The sequence below is a fragment of the Callorhinchus milii genome, unplaced genomic scaffold (assembly GCF_018977255.1).
Source record: "Callorhinchus milii isolate IMCB2004 unplaced genomic scaffold, IMCB_Cmil_1.0 Scaffold6, whole genome shotgun sequence".
Taxonomy (NCBI): Eukaryota; Metazoa; Chordata; class Chondrichthyes; order Chimaeriformes; family Callorhinchidae; genus Callorhinchus; species Callorhinchus milii.
In genome coordinates, this window is record NW_024704747.1 from 28,856,031 (window position 1) to 28,871,561 (window position 15,531).

Genomic DNA, 15,531 nt, shown 5'->3' on the forward strand with positions numbered 1-15,531 from the left:
GGCTTGGTTTGCAGAATTAACAGGAGCTGAGTGGGAGCATTCCCTGCCCCCAGTGACTGGTCGGCCCCTGCAGGTCCGGTCGATGAGCCAGGCTGGTGGATAATGTATAGAGCTTTCCATTGAATGCGTGGATCCAAGGTGGCTCAGTAGCCACTGTAACAAAATGCTGAGAAAAGGAAATCAACAGAAAACACAAGTGAATATTGAAACTGCCCACTTCAGTGCAGCCACAAGCACAATGCCATCAGCAAAGGCTTTCAGTCAAAAGTGCTGTGAAAAGAACAGAGGCCTACAGGTGGCTGCATTGTTGAAATTAATGAAAAGATGAACAGAAAATTTATAATACACAGTCTCAGATTTCCTTTCCTACCCATATCTTTATTTTTAAACATCAACCACAAAAATAAACACGTTAATCTGTGTCCGGCAGAACTTATGCTACGTGACGACTGCCCTTATTAAATGCTCCTCGAGAGAGAGAGAGAGAGAGAGACGGACAGAGAGCGAGAGAGAGGTTTGTGGCCATTTACATTTCTTCATTTTTTTGTGTGTGTGAAAAAAACAAGAGAAATACACACGCGGAAAACCCGGCTGAAGTGGTGTCCCACTGAGAACAAGAATCCATTATTGAATAGTAATAGAGAAATATCCACCGAATGTGCTTCAGTTGCCATGGCGAGGGCAAGACCTAACATTGTCTTAGCCCTGCACACTATAATTGCCAACCTCCATCTCTTGCCCACAAGCCCGTCTCTGCCGATGCTCCCGCGAAGGCTAAATCTCCACGCTTTGCAGTTGTACATTTTTTAACCACGATTTCTAAGTGGTGTTTACTGCTGGCGGGAGCATCATTTCTAATTCCCATTAAGGGCAACATTTTGACCTACGTATTTATGAGCGTTTTGATTTCCTTTCTTTCCCCCGCCCCCATTGTTGGAGTGTAATATGAGGTGTGGGTGTGGGTGGGTGGGTGGTGTGTGGATCAGTACTGCACATTATAAAGAGAGGCTCACAGTGGAAATTGTTTTCACTTAAGGAGAGAAGATCGGGAGGGATGTGATTCAACAACAATTTGCATTTACACAGCGCCCCTTCACACAGGGTAGCGTCTCAGAGCGCTTAACAATGGCGGAGCATGACCCCAAGGGGGAGGTGACCGTAGGCACGGTCAACGAGAAAAGTCATCGGGCGCGACCTGAAGATGGAGAAGGAAGGGGTAAGGCGGAGGGATAGAGGAAGAGTGTTCCAGTGTTTCGGGACATATTGTGAATAATATGCATGCAAACAAACTATTTATCTTAAAGATCTGATATTCCCTGATTGCTAAATTCAGCGATCTTCCTTCTGCATAGTTTTTGTAAAAGGAAATCCCACTATTAAAACAGCAAAAAATCACCATTTTTAGCTTTAGTGTTAGATCCCAGAATTGAAAGGCACAGTACAAAAATTAATAAGCCTCAAGATGATTTTCATTTCCCCCCAAAGAGTAATAGATACTCTGGAGTAATCCTTCTGGAATGAAATTTATTCAAAGTCAGGTGCTGGTAATTTTTCATTAAAAACTGTTTTTCATAATGGAAGTTGCAATACAGCAACAAGCAGGAACTCCTTTCCAGAAGGAAATCACGTCGGCACAGAGTTGTTGTTGTGGGTCAGTGAAACACATATGCAGAATTGCTGGCAGCATCCACTATTTACAAATCCTGTTAGGAATATAACATTATACATCCCACTTATCACAACAATGTAGGCATTCATCCACTTGAACACAGATCAACCCAGTAATAGGTATTTGAGCCAAACTCTAAACGTGTCGGCCACAATCTGAAGTTGCCTTTTGTTGGCCAGCGACTAGTGATGTAATGTAATGTAGAAATACCGTTGCTCTTATCAATCTCCCACAGTTCAATAATTGCCGAGCAAAGGACCACTACTTTTGCTACCCAGCCAGCCTCGCGCATTTTGCCGCGAAGCAACGTGGTTTGGTTTATTGAGGGAAATCTTACGTGTATTGTTGGTATCACTTGTAAGCTTTGTGCCCGTTGTGAAACCTTTGTTGCCAACTTCAACAAACAGCTGTGCCACCACACCCCAGGCCTTGCTGCCAATGTGAGTTGGCTGTGGTAAAGCCCCGTTCCATTACACCTCCAGCTGTGGCTCACTGGAACACTGCCCTGAAACTGCTTCAGTATCGTTATTTATCACTGGAAATATTTGAAATATGTGACTACTTGACCTGGTGTTGACTGATGTGAATTTAACTGTAATCATAATTTGCTTAATATGGAACATCCCGAAATGGATGCAAAATACACAGTCAATCCACTTTACAGTATACTCTGTGAAACGCTCTGAGACGTCTCAACAAAGTGATGAGGTGGTATATCAAATTCAAGGATTATTATTACTATTATTATTAATCACTCTACTGCACCGAACAGTTGCTCCCAAAGGTGTCCTGTATGGTTACTTGTACATAATGCATAATAATATGTTGTCCTGGTTGACATTGCACTAATAGGAGTGTTTCATATCCTTATGTTTTAATTGATTGTTCAGGTGCAGGTTAATGAGGTCATCTGAATATGTACCCAACTTTCAACAATCCAATAATCAAAGAGAATCTAATTATTGGCTAGATTTTTTAAAAAAAGATTGAAAGAAAGTTGCTGAGTTGGCAGGTTGTGTAGTTATGGACTATAATAATAATAATCCTTTAATATATTTAATATAGTGCCTTATTACGTCTTCGAGACGCCTCAAAGCGCTTCACAGAATCTACTGTAAAGTGAATTGATTTTACACAACAATGAATGAATGGGCTGGGCACAACTATTAAGAGGCTTAACATACAAACAGTGATCAGCTACCGTCATCAACCAAAAATGGATGATTATAGAATTATAGCACAGAATTAGGTCATTTGGCCCATTATGTCTGTGCCGGCTCTTTGAAATGAGCTATCCAAATCAATCCCACTCCCCGCACTCTCCCAATAGCCCTGCAAACTTGTTTCCCCTGCATGATGTCCAGTGGATATTGCAACTCATGCGAGTGTTCCTACGTTTTTAATTGATTGTTCATCATTGAGTCACTTAGTTACTCCTGAATTCCGCCAGTTTTGAGTGTAATATTTCTTGATGGAACATCTGAAAAAGACAAGGGGTGTTGAGACCATCTGTAGTGGCTCAACTGCTGCTACAGATGTGATCAACACACAGACTGGGATCTGATCTTGCACCTTTCAGTCTGCATCAGCTAGTTACATGCCAGATGGTGAGTCGGCAACTCTTGTTAGCCACAGACACAACGCGAAGACTGGGGAGATGTGAAAACACTAGACAATCACATTGCCATTTGTCAGGAGCCTCTCCACATGTCATTTTACATCAGTACCTAGGGCTGCGCTGAATTATTTTTCCAGTGGATCCTGTGAAAAGTACACCAAACATATTGCACATTTTGCCAATTAAAGACACTTTACAAAGTGTCTTTAACTGGTATCATGTATAATTGTCGTTCTTCATTTCCACTCACAAATAACAAATTCTTTTATAACTACTGTGTATAATATTTAAAATTATCAGCAATGCACACACACACAGAATAAAACCACCAGGTCCACACTGGCAGGACCAACCTGACTGCTTTGACAAAAGAGTGGGTGTTTTATTAATTATAGGACATATGTTACTGGTGACACTGATAGACCATGTTTGAAAGTAAAGCAACCAATTGCCTTTGAAAGGTGTAGGGTTGTAATGTTATATAAATAATTTAGTAACTCAAGCAATATTTCAAAAAATAAAATACACAAGTTTGGCAGAAGCAGCAAGGATGTCAGGTCAAGTTTTGTCGTGAAACACGACAGTTTTAACGCAGAAAGGCTTTAGGAATTAAGGTGCACATCACATTTGCATTCAATATTCCTGCTAAAAGTGAAACAATACAATTAACAAAATTACATTTGTACAGCGCCTTTCACGTCGGGAGGACGTCCCAAGGTGCTGGACAGTTAGGGCTTGGTGGTTGGGATCAGGAGGGGTGGAGGGCAGGGAGAGTAGCAGTAGGAGGGTGACCGAAGGCACGGTCTAAGCGGAAGGTCGAGTGAGACGTGCTTTAAAGAAGGCAAAGGAGGGAGGGAGCGAGGCGAAGGGACCGTGGAATGGAGTTCTAAAGGGTGGGGTCAACAAGAAAAGACTATTTAATCCATCAAAGCCACTCTTTGCAACAGGCCACACAAAACCCATCCTATTATAGAGTATAACTGACGTCTTCCAAAGCTGGATCCCCAAATTAATGAAGCCCAAATCTCCATGCATCGCCACACAAAGACCAGCCTCTTTCTCTCCACAGACATTGCTGTCTCCAGCTCCAACAGCAGAGCACTTTGTCCCACAAAGTAATTGTTCAACTCAGATTGTATCTCTTCTTATATTATATGAACCCACCCTGCACTCTCAGGACTGTGCATAGTGCTTGTGAGAGAGGGAGCAGGGGATTCAACCTATAAGAGAGATGGAAAATTGCTTTAATAAGCACAGGGATCTCAACAAAGTGCACTGTGGAGATACAGTTCTAAAGTAACAGCAGTCCTTATCCTAATATATAACCACCTAAATAGACCAGGTGACTTAAAAATCCTGTAGGATCCTAAAGGACTTTAAAGATTTTAGAACAAATCCTACATAATTGTACTGGATGAAACGTAACCGTTCTGGGATTTATTCTTTATTGTATCAGATTTAACAGGATGCTATAAGGCAATTATGACATCTGAAGGAATTTTGATGTTCAAGACTATCAGAAATATGATTTTAGGGGGAAATTGGCACTTATAATCCTATAATAATCCTTGCATTTGATCTAGCGCTTTTCACGTCTTCGAGACGTCCCAAAGCGCTTCACAGACTATACTGTAAAGTGAATTGACTGTATATTTGTGGGCAAAACGCAACAGCCAATTGCACACAGCAGTGTCCCACATAGAGTCGTGGACTGAAGTGACCAATTTTATTATTGTTTTTTTTGAAGGATTAGTGTGAGGAGTAAGTCCTATGTCTCTCTAAGCGCAGGCTTGACTTTATACAATGTACACTCATGGAAAGATCTTCTAGAAAAGATGATTGGATAGTAAATCAGAAACAGTACATCAGAATCAGCAGACTATAGCATAGTATAACAGAATATATATTTATTGATATAACATATATATGGGATGAATTTGGTATTGACACTGGAACATTCATTATGAGGTGAATGTTATCGGGTGGCATTGAAATAATTTCAAACTATATGATGAAGCAATAACAAGAATTGTTGGTTGTGATTCTCACTCCAGACTGGTGAGTGGAAAGGTTCCCCCAGCAGCATAGGTACTGAAGGCAGAGTGACTGAATAGATACAGGCAATATAGAATTTTACAGCACAGAAGGAGGCCATTTAGCCCTCCGTGCATCTGCTGACTCTTCGAAAGAGCTATCAACTAGTCCTGCTTCCAGTTCTCTTGGCCTCCGTTGGGAGAGAGAGCGCATTCCATTCCAACAATTATCTCTGGGATTTCCATGTGTAGTTTGGGATGGATGGAAATCTCAGTTTGGTTTGGATACTCTTAGGCACGGTGCTGAGTTTCCGCATGTGTCAGACACCTGGCTGACAAAACAAAATCTCCCGAGGTAGGAGATGAATCCCCCTGACACTCTTTTGTAACCCAGATCAGTTGGAGAGCTCAACAGATACAGGAAGCAAGTTATCGCTGTGTTCAGCAGGACACACTCTGTGCTGGAGGCAATCAAAATAATTCACATAATTATCCTTCTTTCTGTAGCTACCGCTCTGCATACATGCAAGCTGAGCAAGGCAAGTTGAATCAAATCCATATTTTTGTTTTACACCTACTCAAGTAAGTTACAAGCAAGCATACTATTTGGTAAATTGTTACATCACTGAAACTGGTAATAATAATAATGATCCTTGCATTTGATTTAGCGCCTTGTTGAGATGTCTCAAGGACGCTTCACAGAATACGTTGTAAGGTAGATTGACTGTGTATTTTGTACAACTACACGCAGCGAAACAATAATATGATAATAATTTGAATAAATAATTGTAATAATTTAGTCTGTAATGTAGCATAGTACAGTCAAGCGAACAATATACATTTCCTTGACTGAAACTGAAGTTTCAGGCCTCAGCACAAATTCATTCCAATAGCCGGTAACAGTTAGAGAAAGAGAAACGAAAAAAAAGAAGGGGGGAAAAAAAAAGCTCCACATCTTCAGGGAGAGAAGAATGTGCCTTTCAGACTCCCATCTAATCATACCAGTTAGCCAGTCCTGGAAACTGCCAGCCAAATGCTGTCAGGCAAGCTTGTCCAAAGATGGTTTCCTCCCCATGGCTGCAATTGCGGTAAAGAAGGGAGGGGGTTGTTCAAGAGTATAAAGCCTACAGCCATCAGACATCTCTTCCCTTTGTACTTAAATTGCATGCATATCAACCCCCTGGCTGACTAGAGTAGTTAACATCTTAATCTCTGCCATTCCTCTGATCTCGGGTTACAAGTATTCGCGTTTTAAGCCTTATCAACTTTAAAATATATTATCCTTAAAGTGGAATTTATTGACCCAATTACATATTGGTGTCATCGCTAGCCTTAAGAACAAGAAGTCACGGAAAGAGAAAGGATTATTTGGCACATCAAGTCCATTCCTCCCACAGACAAGGTACACTTTGCCCGGACATGAAATCTACACTATTTATTTGATCACCTGAAGGGAAACTTATAATATTTCAACCGGGTGCCCAAAGGTAATTGAAAAAAAGGTCCAAATTTTCTATCATTCTTATTACCTCTGTTAATGAACTAACTGGTAGCAATCCAGAGATAGCAATCCAATTCTCTGAGCAGAATAGGAATTATTTGCTGAAAATACACGGTCACTACACCTTTGAGACATTTTCATGGTGTGAAAGATATATCAAACACAAGGACTTCTTTAGATTATGTACCAGGCAGAATTTGCTCATTCCTGTTTGTACTTATTCCTCTAGGCTTTGGTCTCATTCCCAATCAATAATTTATCTTTATCCAAGGAATCTCCTGATTCTACATAACCAATATTTTGGAGGAAATTAAAATCCTGTCCTTTAGTTTCACTTGAGGCCTATTCCCTAAGTCTTCTACTTTTGTGCCCACAGCTCAAGTTAAATACTGCTTGATTATATTCACATTAACAATGCCTAAGTATTTCTAAATACAATTGTTCTTGTCCCTGTTGAATTTTTTTTTTTACTCTGCAATTCACTCTGCAAAAACACATAGTTCACTGTAATGTGCTTGCACTTTTTCACACGTACTAAAACTAAAAGAAGTTACATTATTTTGGGTGTAACACAGGCTACACAAAATATTGCTTCCTATAATTTTTTTAAACTAAATATGGTAAAGTGCTTCAAAGCAGTGTGACATTATAATAACTCAGGATGACTTAATTATAATATTCCCAGAATTAATTATGCTTGGTATATTCTTAAAGGACAAATTCAAAATAATGTTTACAAAATGTATTCGTTAAAGCACTTTGTTGTTTTAAGTCCTTACATCTAAGAAGACAAACACAAAACGTTATCAAACTGTTTCAAAGGTAACATTTAATTCCTCCAGTAAAACTTTGTTTAAGTCTGATCTGTGTAAATCCTATAACCATCTAAGCCATTCATCTGCCCCAGTCCTGTTCAAGAGTTTATATTCTATGCAATTTTGACGTAATTCATACTTTGCATAAGTCGTTATTAAACGTATGGTGCCAACTGATACGTCTTATGTGAGATTTACTGTTCTTCTTACAAATTTATATTCAGGCATTTTTGTAAACATACATTTGACAACGTGATTTGCCAAATTAAAGGGGAAGAGTTTTTCAGCAAACTTTGCTTTGGGCAAATGCTTCGAATTGTACTGAATTTGTCTGGATGTGGCACACCACAACAACTAAATGTCGCCCTTGTTTTGAAGTGAAAGCAATATTGAAGAGTAAATACAGCAAATAGTAAGACACACTGAGGTGAATGAAAGCAGGTCCTTATACGATCAAACTGTAATGTAAGAGCAGACCCCCTTCAACCTTGAAGATTAAAAATGATTGTGGCAGCCTTCATCGCTCCCTCTCTCTCTGCCTTCCTCATTTTCAGAGCCTGGTAAAAGAAGCGAGATTTGCCGAGCCGATAATGAGTCAGTTAATGACACAAATGATACCTCCAGAACCTTACTAAACCATCCAGGTTCCACAATTTAATCTGTAATAAATAGTCCTGCATCATTGTACGATGGCTCTGCATAATGGCGAATGAAATATGCTGGTATGATAGGTACGATAAATCTGCATTTTCCTATGGTTCCCTGAGGCTAAGACAATATGTAACCGGAATACGTTCTGTCAAGATGAGCAGATCTCAAGGCCGTCATAAAATCTAAATGGGGACTAATTAGGAGTCCCTTCTCTTTCAGAGTTACTATTTCTATTGACATTTTCCATGCATGATCCCCTCCATAACATCATAAGTCACCAAGGTAAGAACTCCCAAGATTGCACGGAAAAGGCTTTAATGGAGAGGCTGAACTCTGAGGCAAAGCATAAATTTCACCGCTGCAACCATACTACCCTCAATGAGAATCCTTTACTTTACAAACTTTAATATTTCTAAACTGAAGGATTTTTTTCTGCTATACTCCCCTCTGCATTTATTTCAATGCTATAAATTTTCGAATGATATAAAAAAACAATTTGTTTAGTCCACTGAGAGAGATTTTATCAATATAACAGATAGACAATGCAAGATCCTGCTTCTCACTGATGTACTATTAAACAGGAGACAGAAATTGGTAATAAACTGTTTTCAGAGACTGACTTCACCTTTTGGGGATCAAATCTGTCGGTTTGACGAACACTGAGAACCAAAAGCGCAATGTGCATTTCCAAAACAATTAATTAAATAGTTACTGTAACATTTTTCCCATTACCTCAGGTGTTTCAAGACAGAAAACATCAACTTCAAAAAGCTTCCAAAGCTGTACTGTACTCAAGGGGTTAATAAGGTTCTGCGTGTATACAGACAGAATTGTTAATCCAATTGTTGTGATAGTCTGGCACATTTTTTCCCATTTTCTTCCTAGTTTCTGTGTAATTTTGACTTGTTTATTTTAAAGTGGCATATTTAGCATCCATAATACATTATGCGACAGTGCTCAAAGTGTGACAGTGTGTCTGGTCTGTGCTAAAACACTGCAAGTAATGATGTACTACTCCTGACAGCATCTCCGCAAACACAGGCCAGAGACTACTGCAGCCAGCCACCTCCTAACTGATTGTTTTTAATACTGAAATGACACCGAAGGGGTCAAGTAAATAAATATGCATGCATCCCGAGTTCAAATTAATAAAATTCCAATGTGTGCAAGCCTGCTTGTTGAACATATGTTTGAAACGTGGGTAAGCCATCTGGCTTTGTGTCAAGCATTTACACCAACTGCAGTCTTACACTACCTGACAGCGGAAAAGCTTTATTCCCAGGGTGTTTGGGCACAAATGGAGAAATATTATTGAAATGATTATCTGCATCAAGACTCAGATTTGGGTTGACATTTTGCTGGCTCTGTTTAATCCAAAGGGCTGTCTGTTAGAATGAAGAAAGGGTCCGCCAATAAGCTGGCAGGAGCTGGAGAGAGCACTGGATGATTAATGAGGCTGAAAGACTGGATGTACCCAGCCCACCTCCACCCAGACCTGAGGGCCAGAAAATGCATATGAAATTGGTCTTAAGCTCTCTGTAGTTTCTCGAAGGGCTGCTCCAAATAGCCCTCTCTGAGCTTTCAAAACCCACTCGAATATTGCACAGTCTGATATAAAAAATATTTATGGTTCCTGACTATGAAACGTGGAGTAAAAATCGTGGAACAGGCTAATGTTCTTCTGAGTCAGTTATCTATCTATCTGTCACTTTGCTTGAACAACGAGCAATTCAAAAATACAAAAGGGAATGAAATGCTGTAACTCCTAACAGCGCAGTTAAATGCTTTCTTTGCCTGATAAATAATCACAGTACACATATGTTTCACAAATAAAGATGACAGTTTATGAATCTATCTTCTTATCACAAACCTAAAACAGCAGCACAAATATACAACTGTACCAAACAGCTTAGGTTCCAGACCAGCTTTCGTGGGTAAATTTGTTTGTGGGCCACATTGTCTTGCGGTGACGGTGACCAAAGACAATTGCAATTTTCCAAAAGTATCCACATGTATGACGTGGAGATAAACTCAAAAATAATTACAGACAAAGTTCCCCCAGACCATGCTGCGACTCCCACAACCATTTCGCTGAATTTCCAGTTGCCTTTATTGCTTTCCTTGTGTTGCTTTTTTTTGGTTTCAGTCTATTTTTCAAAGGAATGAAGCCAACCCTCAGGGGAGTTTGTCTATAGCATTTGGCAGCATTAGGGAAGTCATGCTGGAGTTCTTCTCTCATTGTTCTGGAATGGGCAGGGGCATAGGTCGATGGGTTGAAAGATGGATGGGGCCTTTCCTCTCATGCAGTGAGGCATTTGTAAAACCAATAGAATACACAAATGCTACATTATACCATAGAACGCACGGGATTAGTGTCTGCAATATCGGGATTACAGTTGTTGCTCTCCTGGAGAAGCATTGTCTTTGACTTTTTCTTTCATAGTTTCCGGATTTGCAATCTTTTGTGTCAGTGGATTGACGACTGAAGACCTTACTCTTCAACTGTGCTTACGGTCACCTCCTCCTCCCCCCCTCCCCCCGGCTCAGCGTCAGGCTCCACCACTGTTAAGCGCTCCGAGATGCTGCCCCATGTGAAGGGCGCTATATAAGTACAAGTTGTTATTGCGCAAAAGTAACAAAACTGCCAGAAAAAGATTTAACAGAGGAAAAATAAATTATTCTTGAACAATTTTGTTGAAACTAGCTGCAATCTTTAATTGATTCCAGAGACATCCACTGGTACAGTGCGATGATACTAATATACAACAACAACTTGCACTTATACAGCGACCTCCACGCAGGTTAGCGTCTCAGAGCACTTAACAGTGGCGGAGCCTGACTCTGAGCCATTGGGGGGAGGGGGGAGGTGGCCGTAAGCACGGTCAAAGTGGAAGGTTTTCAGGCGGGACTTGAAAAAGGGAAGAGAGGGGGCAAAGCGGAGGGATTGAGGGAGAGTGTTCCAGAGTTTTGAGGCGCAGTGGTTGAAAGCATGACCTCCAATGGTGGAACAGAGGGTGTGCGGGACAAGTAGGAGGCCAGTGCGAGTCGAGCAGAGGCCCCGGGTGGTAGATTGGGGAGTCAGAAGGTCGAAGAGGTAGGGAGGGGCCAGAGAGTGAAGGGATTTGAACATTGAGTCTGAGGATCTTGAAATTGATCCATTCAATAATGGGGAGCCCGTGGAGCCTGGGCCAGAACTGGTGAGATGTGGGTACAGAGATTGGGTCAAATAAAGGGTCAAATGGTCTCTGACAGTGTCTTAGACTTCTATGCTACCACAGGCTGCTTATGTGGCTTCTAAAGTCGGAAAAGTGGTGCTTTCTTTAACTTGCTTGAAAAAACCATGGATTTGACTGATTCACTCCAATCCTGCTATGTGCTCTTTCTTTGCCAAAGTTAAGGATTCAACAACAACAACAAATAAATTTCTCAGCGCCTTTCACATCGGGAGGACGTCCTAAGGCGCTGGACAGTCAGGGACTTGGACCCGAGCAGGGGATTGGGACCTGGAGGGATGGAGGGCAGAAAGGGTAGGAGTGGAGGTTGGCCAAAGGTTTGATCGAAGAGGAGACCTGCCTTCCAGCGCCTTGGGACGTCCTCCTGACGTGAAAGGCGCTTTATAAATGGAATCTTGTTGTTGTTGTTGTTAAATGAGGCAAGAGAGGGGGCGAGGCGAAGGGACTGTGGGATAGAGTTCCAACATACCATCTGTGTATAACAGGAAGCCAGATGCGTATTAACAAACGTAATGGAAAGCAATAGCTGAAATTGTGAATAAAAGTGGACGAATCCAGCAGCAGCCAATGCCGGCAGCCATGAGTCAGTGGGTGCTGCAAATTCAAGCAATCGAATTATGCCAAGTGAAATACTGAATCTTTTGTGACGGGTCAAATAAAGGCCCACTACGACTGAAGAATAGGAGCAAATCAGAACGAGAGCAAGATGCACTTGTAGGAATTCAGACCCATGAACTGATTTTCTCTCATTCATATCTACGCCAATAAATCTGTGTTAACAGCATCCGCTCACTTTGCAGAGATCTAGAAAAGTGACCGTTTTGCCTTTTGTCCTGCAGACCAGACCATTAATCACCTGCCTGCAGCACCAATCAACGAGATGGAGTGAGCTTGAAGGACCTCCACATTCTATTAATGACCAATTATCACACAACAAAAAGCTTGCTATGTGATAATAGCCTCTTCATCGCAAGTGCGAATCACCTGATGCCTCATCTTACTTCATTAACAGATTGTCTAGCCGAGGAGGTTCCAAGTAAAGTGTCTATCGCTTGAGCAGAATTGTTCTATAATTTCCAGTTTGGGGGGATGGGGGGTTTCTTGGGAGTATAGGCCAAATCTTGTCCAATTCAGACCACTTCATGTTTGATCACTTTTTTATTTAATAATAATAATAATCCTTGCATTTGATATAGCGCCTTATAATGTTTTCGAGATATCTAAAAAAGCTCTTCACAGAATATACTGTACAGTGCATTGACTGTCTATTTTGTGGGCGAAACGCAATAGCCAATTGTATACAGCGACATTCCACAAACAGTCGTGGATTGAGTGATCAAATTGTTATTATATTTTTTAAAAAATCTTTGCACATTACAATAAGCTCAAAATATTGGTTTGACCTTTTTTTTATTTTATAATAATGTTTGCATTTGATAGAGCGCCTTATCACGTCATCGAGACGTCTCAAAGCGTTTCACAGTATATTCTGGAAAGTGGTGCGAACATGTATTTTGCTTGTTCAAAGAATCTGTTTTTGTCAAGTTTCACCTTCAAAAAAACAGATTTAAAACTGGAAACCAGAGTACAGTAATTAACTTTTTTAATAGATGAAACATGCTGTTTGTCGGTCGGTGAAAATTAAAATAATACAATATTAAATCATAATGGGCCAGAAGAAAATTGAAACCAATTTTCCATTGCTAATGCTAGTGAGCCTGTCCCTGACTGAAATTACATTGAATAACATTTATTAAATGAGAAATTGTCTTGGAGAGTGTAACAGTCGTATTTAGGTTGACAGTGCTATTTCTAATGTATTGAAAACAAGGAGTAAACTTTTCTACGCAAAGTAGAGCAATAGCATTCGGAGCCATTGCTGTGATATGCAATCAGTGGCAGTGATTGAGTTAATGTGCATATGTCTGTTGCTGATTTGATTGTGTGTAAAATAAATGGGTCATTTTAGGCTGATAATAGGATAATGCTGAAAGGGAACAATTTAGTTTACAAGCCTAAGGAAGTGTGAGTGCAGAATTGCAGTCCAATGGAATTACAGAGCGAGAGAGACAGAAAGGAGAGTAATACTGTTCTCTGCGCTTTGTCTAGCGAATAGTTTGAGCGCTCTGGGGCGCTACCCTGCATGAGCGAGGGCTATATAAATGTACATTGTTGTTGCTGTTGCTGTTGCATAAGAGATATGCTGCTCTGTTTGGTAAATTTTGCTCTGGACATATAAATATTAATAATACAATTTTAACTTAAAAACATTACAAATGTAAAATTAAATAATTACATCTAAAATTACATCTCAGTCATTTATAAGCACACTTTTCTAAAATGCGCTAAATGTAACATAATAATAATCCTTGCATTTGGTACAGTGCCTTATCATGTCGTTGAGACATCTCGAAGAGCTTCACAGAATACACTGTCAAGTGAACTGACTATATTTTGTGGGTGGGCGAAACACGGCAGCCAATTGCACACAGCAGCGTCCCACAAACAGTGGTGGATTTAACATATGCGACATTGCATGCATAACAACATGTTGCTCACGTGGTATTCATGGAGCAGAACTATTGCTTTGCTTTAGTGGGTCCTTTTGCCTGTTTTGTCACTTCATTTACCAGGTGCTTCTCAGATCTGTCTTCTCTCCATGATCCATTTAATGCTGCTCTCTGACTGGCTGACAGGAGGCGTGATTGAAGTGGACTATGATGGCTTATGTCTGTTATTTCTGCCTTCGAGAGGATATCTTATCTATTGGTTCAGTTAAAAACATACTGACGGAACTGACTTAACTGAAGCAAGTAGGTTTGAGTGACAAGTAACCCTGAGACTTAAATCCCTCGACTTGGATGCAGGACTTCCACTACCTGTGGGCCCAGGAGGAAAACAATGATACTTCTTACTGTACAAGAATGTGTGGGGCTTGCTATGTGAGGCAGAGTCTGCCTTGTTCATGACATAGGAACAGGAGTAGGCCATTCAACAACAACAACAACAGCAAAATTACATTAATAGAGCGCCTTTCACATTGGGAGGACATCCCAAGGCGCTTGAGCCAGCTCCTCGAGCCAGTTACCCCATTCTATTAGATCAGGGCTGATCTGTACCTCAACTCCAATTATCCACCTTTGCCCCATATCCCTTGATACCCTGACCTAACAAAAATCTATCCATCCCAGTGTTGAAAATTTGGGGGAGAGAGTACGTTAAGGACCTGTGGTAGTACTACCGTCTATAAACCTAGATATATGGTGGGTTATTCTTGGATTCTAATGGTTTTAAAGTTAGAGTATGAGTTAGAGCAGGGGTTAGTGCTCAGGGACTCTACCCTGCGTGAGCAGTGCTACGTAAATGCAAGTTGTTGTTGTTAGGGTTAATTATACAACCAGCCACTTCTTGTTGCTATACTTTGGGATTCCCTTTATTTGATGTGCGGGTGGATGCATGGTGTGTGTGTGTATTTAACACACCTATCTTTTGCATGTGATTGCCACCACTAATCTGTATTGTTTGTGATTTATTTAAGTTAGGAAAGCACCACATTCCTTATGTGTCAGATGTGGTGAGATTTAAATGATTCGAAATAACAAAACTTATCCACCAGAAATGTATACTGCTTCTTAACACACATGGCTATAAGAAGACAGCGTTCTAGTTCTGGGTATGCTGTTAGGATCCAGCTCGGGGAAAAAATGGCCATTTTCTTTGAAAATGGCCAAAGTATGATTAATTGCAAGCTCAAGGTTTTAGTAGCTTCAAGTGTAAATCAACGGCTAAGAACTGCTAACTTGGTAAAACGTAAACTAATTTTAGGACGTAGATATTAAAATATAATCCATCTTCCTCCTCCACAGGGAAAGCTAATTAGAAACTGTGACTGGCATAAGGAGAGAACATTGGGATTACATTCAACATTAGGAAAGTTAAGCTCACAAGAAACTGACCAAATTCTGTGCCTGACTGTAGGTCTATTGAGAAATGATGGGGGTGGGGAACCAC